Source organism: Adiantum capillus-veneris, chromosome 7, assembly GCF_014529385.1.
Source record: "Adiantum capillus-veneris isolate H3 chromosome 7, ASM1452938v2, whole genome shotgun sequence".
Taxonomy (NCBI): Eukaryota; Viridiplantae; Streptophyta; class Polypodiopsida; order Polypodiales; family Pteridaceae; genus Adiantum; species Adiantum capillus-veneris.
In genome coordinates this window covers 140,123,112-140,133,112 of record NC_140937.1, presented here as the reverse complement: position 1 = coordinate 140,133,112, position 10,001 = coordinate 140,123,112, and positions in this window count along the sequence as shown.

The following is a 10,001-nucleotide window of genomic DNA, read 5'->3' as shown; positions in this document are numbered from 1 at the left end:
GTAGCGGCAGAATTACTGAAGAGGAGTCTTCCATCGAAGTCATGGGCGTAAGGTTTAATCCAAACAACCAAGAGACCTATTGCCGAGGTTTGGAAGAGGTAGGTTCCCAAGAGAACCAAAATGTGCAAGATGAAGGAATGTTAGAAAGTATGTTGTCTACAACACTTACAAAGGGCGAAAGAGAGGAGTTCAAATGTGTGCTAAGGAAATTTCCCAGGTTTTTTGCTAAAGACTACACCGATGTGCGTGGAGTAGATGCTGTTCAACACAAAATTGAGTTGAAGCCTGAGGCCACACCTAAGGCTCAAAAGCTACGAAGGCTAGGAGTTATAAAGGAGCAAGCTCTAGTCAAGGAGGTAAAAACGATTCTAGCACCAGGTTTCATTTATCCAATGGAGAATTCAGAGTGGGTCTCTCTCGTTGTTGTCACTCCTAAGAAAAACGGCAAGTGGAGGGTGTGTGTGTATTACCGTCCACTCAATGAGGCAACAAAAAGAGATCACTTTCCCCTCCCATTTCAGGATGAGATACTAAATGAGGTATCTGGTCATGAGAAGTACACTGTGTGTGATGGCTACTCAGGTTACTTTCAAATAGGTATCGCATTGGAAGATCAGTTAAAAACAACCTTCATCACTCCTTGGGGTTGTTATGCTTTTAGAGTCATGCTATTTGGTCTGACAAATGCTCCTGCAACATTCCAACATTTCATGAACATGGTGTTTCAAGCATTCTTTGGAAAGTCAATTAGGGTGTTCATTGATGATTTCTGCATTTATAGCTCAAAATCATTGCATCTACAAAGGGTAGAAAAAGGTTTAAAGAAGCTCTATGACATGGGAGGTCAACTCAACCCCGACAAGTGTCACCTAGGTGAGGATGAAGTGATCTTGCTTGGTCACAAGGTTTCCTATAAAGGCATTGAGGTGGATCCTTCAAAGGCAAAGGCTCTTATTGAGCTCCCATCACCCAAGAATATCAAAGAGGTCATCCCATTCATTCAAAAGGTAAAGTATATGTCACGTTTTATTCACTTAGCTTCGGAGTTGCTTCATCCTTTGCAAAAGATGACACAACAAGTAGAATTTGCATGGTCTTATGAGCTTGAAGAGTACTTTTGTAACATTAAAGTCATTTTGTCAAAGCTACCAATACTCATGCCTCCTTGTTGGGAGTACACATTCTTTGTTAGCTCTAGTGTTGGGAAGGAAACAATTGGTGCAGTTTTATTACAACAAGATCCCCACAGTACCAGGATGCGACCCATCTACTTTTCTAGTAGGGTCATGAATGCTTTGGAGAGAGGCTACACAGAGGCAGAACTCATGATGCTGTCTCTCATGTTTGCGGTGAGAAAGTTTAGATCCTACTTGCTACCAAAACCTTTTGTAATTCTCACTGCTGCAGAAAATTTATTTCCTTGGGTGTCATCTCAAATGAATCTTAGCACCAGGATCTCAAAGTGGATTATGGAATTGCAAGAGTTCCAATACTCTTTCAAGGTAGAAGATAGTGTGCGTGCACAATTGGCAGGGATCCTTACTTATAGGGTACATGAGAAGGAGATTAAGGTGCCTGAAGTAAAGACCCTACCATTGCCACCACCTAAAAGTATTCCTAATGCTTTTACCTTGTTCTTTGATGGAGCTTTTCGACGAGTCACAGGAAAAGCAGAGGGAGGGCTAGTATTGCTCAACCCAAGTGGAGAGGTGGTCATGAAAGAGAAGGTCAATCTACCAGGTTCAACTAGCAACAATGAAGCAGAATACGACACACTACTTCATGGTTTAAAGATATGCATTGGCCAAGGTATACAACGTCTCATGGTAAAAGGGGATGCACTTCTCATTGTGAAGTAAATTTTAGGCATTTGGGCATGCAAGAATGAAAGCTTAAGGACAAAAGTTCATGCCATTCATAGGATGTTTAATTAGTTTGAAGAAGTGCAACTATATCATATTCCTAGGAAACAAAATGAAGATGCCGATTTACTTGCACAACAAGCGGTTACATGTGTTGAGAAAGAAGTGCAGGTCATCATGGTGGTAGCAACTGTCAAGAAACCGAGATACCAGGGATTGGAGTCATTGACTCCTATTATTAGCTACATTTTGGAGGGTGATTTTCCACAAGACTTCACGAAGTCTCAAAAGAGGAGACTCATGAAGAAGGCAAGCACGTATCTCTTCCTAGAAGGATCCCTCTATCAAAGAGGGAAGGATCAAGTGTGCAGAAGAGTACCAACTATCAAGGAGATTCCAACCATTCTAAAAGGTTTGCATGAAGAGGCATGTGGTGGTCATTTTGCCCAAGAGTTAAGTGTGAAGAAGATTTTGCTTGCGAGGTATGTTTGGCCAAGTCTGCATGTGGATGTCCAACATTGGTGTAAAAGTTGTCACAATTGTCAGTTAAATGGGAATAGAAGATTGGTTTATGGTCCAAGGCAAATCGTGCTTGCAAATGGACCCTTTGAAAAGTGGGGCATTGATGCTATGGGTCCTGTGCCTAGGACAAAAAATGGTAAACTCTACATTCTAGTGGCTAGGTGGGTGGAAGCACAAAGTGTGGCAAAGGTAAATGAGAGGACAGTGAGCAGATTTGTCTACACTCACATTTGTTGTAGATTTGGCACACCTTTGGAGATTGTTTCATATAATGGTCCAAGGTTTAGAAAGGGCTTGCTCACAGAAGTCTGTGAAGAACTTCACATTCTACATCATCATAGTACACCCTACTATCCCCAATCAAATGGTTTGGTAGAAAAAGTTAATGGTGTCATTGAAGGCATCATTAGAAAGATGGTGAAAAACAAGACAAAGTTGTTGGATGACTTCTTGGATGGTGCCTTGTGGGCGTATCTAACCACATATAGGGAAGCCACGGAGTTCACACCATTTCACTTGGTCTATGGTCAAGAGGCTTTACAACCAATTGAGCTCAACATTCCAACAATGCGACTTCATGGCAAAGCAGCAAAAGATGATCAAGAAGCATGGATGGATCGACTTCTTACCTTAGCTGAGCTTGAGTGGAAAAGAGAAGCAGCATACGAGTGCTACAAGAGGAAAGCCACACAGATGAAAGAAAATCTTGACAAGAAACTGAAAGACAAAGGCATCAATGAAGGAGATCTTGTGCTAAGGTATGACAATCGACTCGATAATCGTTTTGATGTGAAGTTTGAAACTAGATGGCAGGGGCCATACATAGTCAAGAAGGATTTCAATTCAAGTTACTATCAACTTATGGACTTGAATGGGAAAGAGCACTCCAGGAAGGTAAACAAGTATCGCTTGAAGCCTTATTTGAGTCGCCTTCTACCAAAGGATCTACCAAAGATCTATCAAAGGGCAACTGTCTCATGTAAGTATTGTTACATGAAGCATGAGTCTAACTCCAACCAAAATTCTGAGGGGCCAAACAATGAAGATCTCGTCAAGGACTCTGAAGCACTCTCTTTGGAAAAGATGCTCTATGATGGTACATGAATATACCATCATCCTGGGGAAGGGCTAATGATAACCGTTTTTTGGCTTTCCATAATTGCCATAGTAAGCTACCTCACCCTATCAAATCACTCAAACATTTTGGTTATCCCTACCATTTCACTGTACATAGGCGTGTGTGAGTTAGGGACTTTCTCCATATTATCTTAAAAACCCTCGATTAGCTAGTCACTGGGCTAGTTGAGCCAAAAAGATTAAAAAAATAATTTTAAAAAGATATATTATGTTCCATTTGTGTGTAAATATTTCATTGTATATAGGGCCTAAATAAAAGGATTTTTCATAATTATTTTGGTATTTATTTAAATATTTATACTTAGGTGTGTGTTATTTATGCTATGTACATTGACTCACCATTACCATATTTTTTCTTACCATTTTGCATACTCTTTATTCCATATAAAAATAATTTCATGCAAGCTTCTCTTATTTTTGGTGTAACTCTATCTCAACAAAAATCCAAAAAAACTAGTTTTATTTATGTGTATATTTTTTCACTATTGTGATTTTGTCCTTCCTACATCTATTCTCTATTACTCTCATAAATTAGACCACCAAAAATATTCATCTATTTATGGTAGACTTATAATGAGAGAGATTTATTTTAACCCCTTTATATTTTTTCCACCTATATTACTTATATTTGACATGTACATATTTTTTTTAGACCCCTCAATATTTGATTTTCTTAGTTGTACTACTCACTGATATCATGATCTCAACAATATCTTCAATTATAGACCTACCAAAGAAGGTCAAGGGTATGTGGAATGCATGCATGCACCCATGGGGGGCTCACTCTTGGAGGTATTCAAAAGAATCATCCAAAGAAGGACCTCACAAGGACTTTGTGCAATGGAAAAAAGCAGTTGGTTTTGCTGAATTTTTAAAGATCACATGCTATCCAAATTTGAAAACGTAATACAAACAAAAGTTTTAACTCGTGGATAGAACTTTCACCTTAAAGTTTTTCATATTTTTTTGAGCTACGAGCTGTGAGCTATGATTTTATTGGTGGACCACAGTTTGCCCATGCTATGCAGCCACACTCTCTCTTCCACTTTATCATTTTTCTCTTTCACACACACTTCTCCACTCATCATCCCCACCTCTCTCACCACTCCTCTCTGCACCCTACTCACCTTCTTCTCAACCTTGAAGAATAAGAGAAACCATGGTGAACTCATGTCTCCTACACACACTTCCATTCCAAAATTGACCACCTAGTCTCATTTTTCCTCATCCATATCTATTAAAAAAAACACAAAATTCAGCCTCTTCTCTTGAAAGACAGCATCATGGTGATTGATTACTCATGTTCACTTACCTTGGCTTCCAAGGAAGGTCAAGAGTGGAGAAAAAACGTACCGTCAAAGCTAGTGGACCGTGAACAAGCGTCAAAATTGACCCTACTCAAGACACTTGGAGCATCAACATTGTAAGAAATCCATATCTTCTTACCTTAAGAGTTTTTTCTTCCTTATTTGTATCCTACATGGATACTCCCATTGTAAATATCCAATTCCATTTGTAAATCAATAAAAATACTAACTCTACTAATTTACTAACACTAACCTACTATGAAAAGTCCTATCACCTCCACTTCTCTCCTCTCTCTCTTCTTCATCTATCCACACCAACTTCTTGATAATTCCAAGCAAAATAAATTAGATAAGTGCTGAAAATCTAACCCAACCATGGTTAGAGGAGTAACCCTAGACTTCAAAATTTCTATAAAAGGAGGGTGTAGTTAGCACAAAGGGGGGAGCCATAAACAAGAGCACTATGCTATAGCTTGAGAAGCCAAGCTCAACCTCTCTAGAAGGAGCTCTTGAGTGGAAGCTCATTGTCTTATGCATATGCATGTGTTATATTAGGGGTGATTAGCAAGGGAACTCTATGCCATTGTAAGAGAGAGTGATCATTCAATTGAGAGTAGGAAATCTATCATTTCTCCTACTAGTGTAAGCCCAACATTTGTTGAATCAAGGAGGGTGGATTTGGAGTAAGCTTGGATACTTTGTCTCTCTTACAACGTAAAGTATTGGACAACAATGATGTGTAAGGGTCTTGGTGTTTTTTTAAAGTTCTTGATAGCTTGTCTCTGGGTGTTGTCATCAATTTAGCCATAAATCCCACATATTGTAAGAGGGCGACAGGGTGGAGAGGACTCCCCTGGTTTTAAGACAGTGATTGGGGTGGTTTTCTTGTGATGTGTTGTGGTGTAATTTACTCAAGATATGTTGAACAAATACTTATCTCACTTTCATTGGTCATGACAGATTTGTAAGAAGGTATTAGTGCAACAATCACCCCCTCCCCCTTCCCTCTTTTTCTTACATATATAATTGTGTTTTCTTGATCACTCTTGAACATTCCAAAGTAGCCCAAGCACTATCTCTCTCTCTCTCTCTCTCTCTCTCTCTCTCTCTCTCTCTCTCTCTCTCTCTCTCTCTCTCTCTCTCTCTCTCTCTACGCATCCTAGTTCTCATCCAAAACTAGGTGGTGCCCCAAATTTTTGTAGGGTTAGGTTGCGGGTTTGTGTGTGTGTGTGTTTTTTTTTTCCAACCCCAAATTAATTGAGCAGCACGGGAGCCTAGAAAAGTGCTTAGAGGCCACTCTTCTTGTTACCTGCCCTGGACCGTCTCAATACATAAAAATAGCTCCGGGTCAATCAATGTTTGGTGGCGGTTCTTGAGCTTTTGAAACCATTTTCCCTTTCGCTACGTTATCTCCATATATGTTGTAATCTTCAGGGTTACTAACTATCAGATAGTGGTTCCCCTTTTTCTCTCGAAATCTATCTCCATCATCATAGACTCGGATTATCTCCAATCTCTGAGCTGGCCTCTCTTCGATGCAAATGCACTTGAGTTCTCGATAGTCAGAATAGACTAGGGCTCCCCTCGAGTTTGTTCCCTCTAAGAAGATCACAATGAGCTTGGAATCATTCAAAGGATTCAAGGAGGTGCTTCCTCTTGGCATTGGTCCATCATAGGTGAAACCTCCTGGCTGTTGACTACCCATCATGAAGAAAGATTTTTCTGACGAAGTGTCAGTATCACTACCTTCCTCAATAATTGGTGCTAGCGGATCTAGCCTTGCCTGAGTTATACTCTTCTCGGTGGACACTAAGCTACCTTGGTCACCTGCCACCTTCTGGTCTCTAATAATGTATCTTCCTGATCTTAAATTCATCAAACTTATCAATGCAATTTATCACAAATCCAACCACTCACTTGGCAGAGGATCAATTTCCACACAACTTCTTGCTTTGTTGCTGAATATACCTGTACACAAGCGTTTAACTTTCGGCAATCAAATCAAAGCATTTATCTGCTAGAGGTTATCTTAGTAATGATTGTTATAACTGGAGAGTTAATCTCAACCACTACTGTATTTTATACACTGTTGATGTTCTGGATTAGGTTTGCTAATCTGAAATTGTACTTCCCTTAGATGTTGGTCAATTTACGTGAAATAGTCTGAATTCAATCTTTGCTTCGTCAAATGGGCAAACAAGGTCCAAAATCACTTCTGAAAGAAGTTCTGGAACCCTTAAGCCAAATGGAATCTCATTGTCTAAGCCTAGTCAAATTTTCTCTTTAGTAGGCCCCAATAGACATCCTACACGTAGGATGTCTCTTGCTTTGTTTTGCCTGAATTTTTGCACTATGGTTTCCCCTTGATGTGCTGAGTCTACAGCTGTTTTTACTTTTTGATTTGGACACCTATAAGCTGGTCAATGAGTCAAAAATCTGTTCCGACAGCCTGTTGTTGATCTTGATCAGTCTAACCAACTCCAATTTGGACCAAAATTGACTAGGAGGCTTGCCTTAGGCTATACAACAGCTTGCTATGCCCACTGTCAATGTTTGGCTTCAATTTCTTGATTTAGACATCCTATGCGTAGGATGTCTTTTTCATCAGAATGGATTCAAACTCAAAACACAGGCTCCCCTTGAGTTGTTGATCACTTTGGTATACTCAAAATTTGGTTTGGAGTCCAAAATCACACAGAAGACATCCTACGCGTAGGATGTCTTTTTGGCTTGTTTGACCCCTGACTTGTCGCACAGCTTCCCCTTGATGTCAGTAACCTAGTGGTATGCTTAGATTTTGGTTTGGATTTCAAAAGTTCCCAATTTTAGCTGTTCTTGCCTTTTTCAATCAAAAGTGCTAAAGTCCGCTTTGAACTCAATTTTCTCACTCAAATGAGGTGAAACCCCTTTCAGTCACTCAATATATCATTCAAGACATGTTCATGCAGCCATCTTATGGTTTTGGTCTCAAAATAATGTTTTGGCACAATTTGGATAGGATGTTTGACAATTTCAGTCTATCTGACCTTATTCTTTCAAGATATGGTCAAATTTCCACTTTCCAGTTGAAATTAGGGTAAACCCCACCTTCTGAACACATTGGTCAACTCAAAATCTCAAAATTCCACCTAGATTAGCCTGTAGACATTCTAAGCGTAGGATGTCTCCTGGCTTGAAATTAATTTTTTTCTTATAGAAATGCTCCTGATGCTCTGTACATCTATCAGAAACACTCACAGTAACTTTGGGACTTATCTTAGGCTTTCAAACACACTTTTGCTTCTTTTTGTGTCTTCTACAAACTTGTGATGACTTTACAAAGCAAGTATACATACATGAAATGCTCTAGATCCTGAATCCTGATGTCCTACTTACTCTACTCCTACTTATCATGTGAAATGGAGATAATGATGTTTTGGTTGCTTTCTGGACTCTCCGGACTCTCAAGCTCTCCTCCCACCACTTCTACCACTCCAACTCCTACTCAAGACTCGACTACTACCTAAACTATCTTGTTCTACCTAATCTACCTAAGTTGAAGGATATAGGTCAGACACACGCTTCCTAGACTCCCTCTAAGACCTAGAGAGTCCTCCACCCTCTGATCCTATCTAAATGTAAAACAAGACTCTTGGCAAGCCAAAAATCCCAATCCTCAAGGATTAGTCTCGGTCACCTACCTAAGGTTTTTGTACCTGGCAGCGGCGCCAATAGTGGACGAATACGCCGCGACGGACGTCAGCACAGTGAGAACTCACCTAACATATAATGTCAGCTAAGGACGAAGCTCGACCCGCAAGTGCGTGGAAGCAAGCATAAGGTGCCAACCTACACTCGACCGACTCATAACTAATTCCTACAGAGGTCTCTACCAATTGTCTAAGTTACAGACTTCAAGAGTGCATGAGAGGAAACTTCCTACAACGCTTTCTAGAGCCGAACACCCATCAAACAATGTGGAAACACCATAGAACTTGAAGGAGACCCTACTAATACCAATAGGCAGCTCTCCCTAAGGTCTATGAACCAAAATCCCAACCCAAAACACCCGGTGCAAAATCACGTAGGATGTCTAGCCGAAATCTGCAGGTCTTCGTTTCCAAAATCTAAAGTTCCTAATGTGTACTTCTACTCAATGTGAATGCGTGGATATGCTTCACTGCAAAATCAGACAACGTATGCTCACCCAAACACCAGATGAAGCTCGTAGAAGGAGCTTGCAAAACCGGACCGTACGCGCGCAATGTAGGTGTCGACGTGTAGCTCTCATCGGGGGCAACACGCTGCACTTCTCCGCACTCGATTCCAACCACCGGTGCACAAGTAGCGTCAAGATGAAGCTCACACTCTCTCTCGTACACAGTACGCTCACTCACAGACTTCAAAACTTGTTTTAAGAATGACAAAAGGTTTTTCATTAAGGACAAAAAGTGGTATATATACCTTACAATTCTCAAACCCTAAAGTTCCAAAATCAACCATCTACTCAATCTAACTTATCAAAACTGGGATACAATGTGGAAACTTCTGTAAGTCCCAATATTTACAAGGTGAAAAATCAGGTTTTCCTCAATGAATGAATAATTACAAAAATAATAATCTTCCTAGTAGTTACTTGCAGTGGGGTGTGTCCAGCTTCTAACACTCCCCCCCTCCTTGCTCATGTTGTCCCAGACATGGCAGTTGATCTGCTTCTTCATCGTATCGTTTCTTGCATCTTTAGCAGTGATTCGTATCTTGCATGCAAGTTTATCATTGTCGGGCCAAAAATGTCAGTGTTTATTGTGAAGAAGCCTGTGTAGAACGCTTCTTCAAAATCCTGGAGGTGATAGGATGCTTCAAACATTATCCTGATACAGCGCATGTATCACCTCCTTGGAAGCCTGACCAGACAGATCATAAGCGCATCTGTAAGTATCCTAGAAGAAAAAGATGTTGTCGGTCACTTGGCCTGACTTGAAAGTCTCAAACACTACTAAGAGGGTTTTGCAGATTTTCTTTATCATAATGCATGTAAGGTCAGGTGAGCCAATGAACAATTTGATGGTGCCAATTAGGGTTTTCACCATGTATTGGACACTTATTCTATCACCTGTCTTCAAGCCCGACAGCTTAGGGTAATTCAGCCAAGTGGGTTGGCTCCTTTGCAAGATTTCCAGTGCTTTCCACGTCC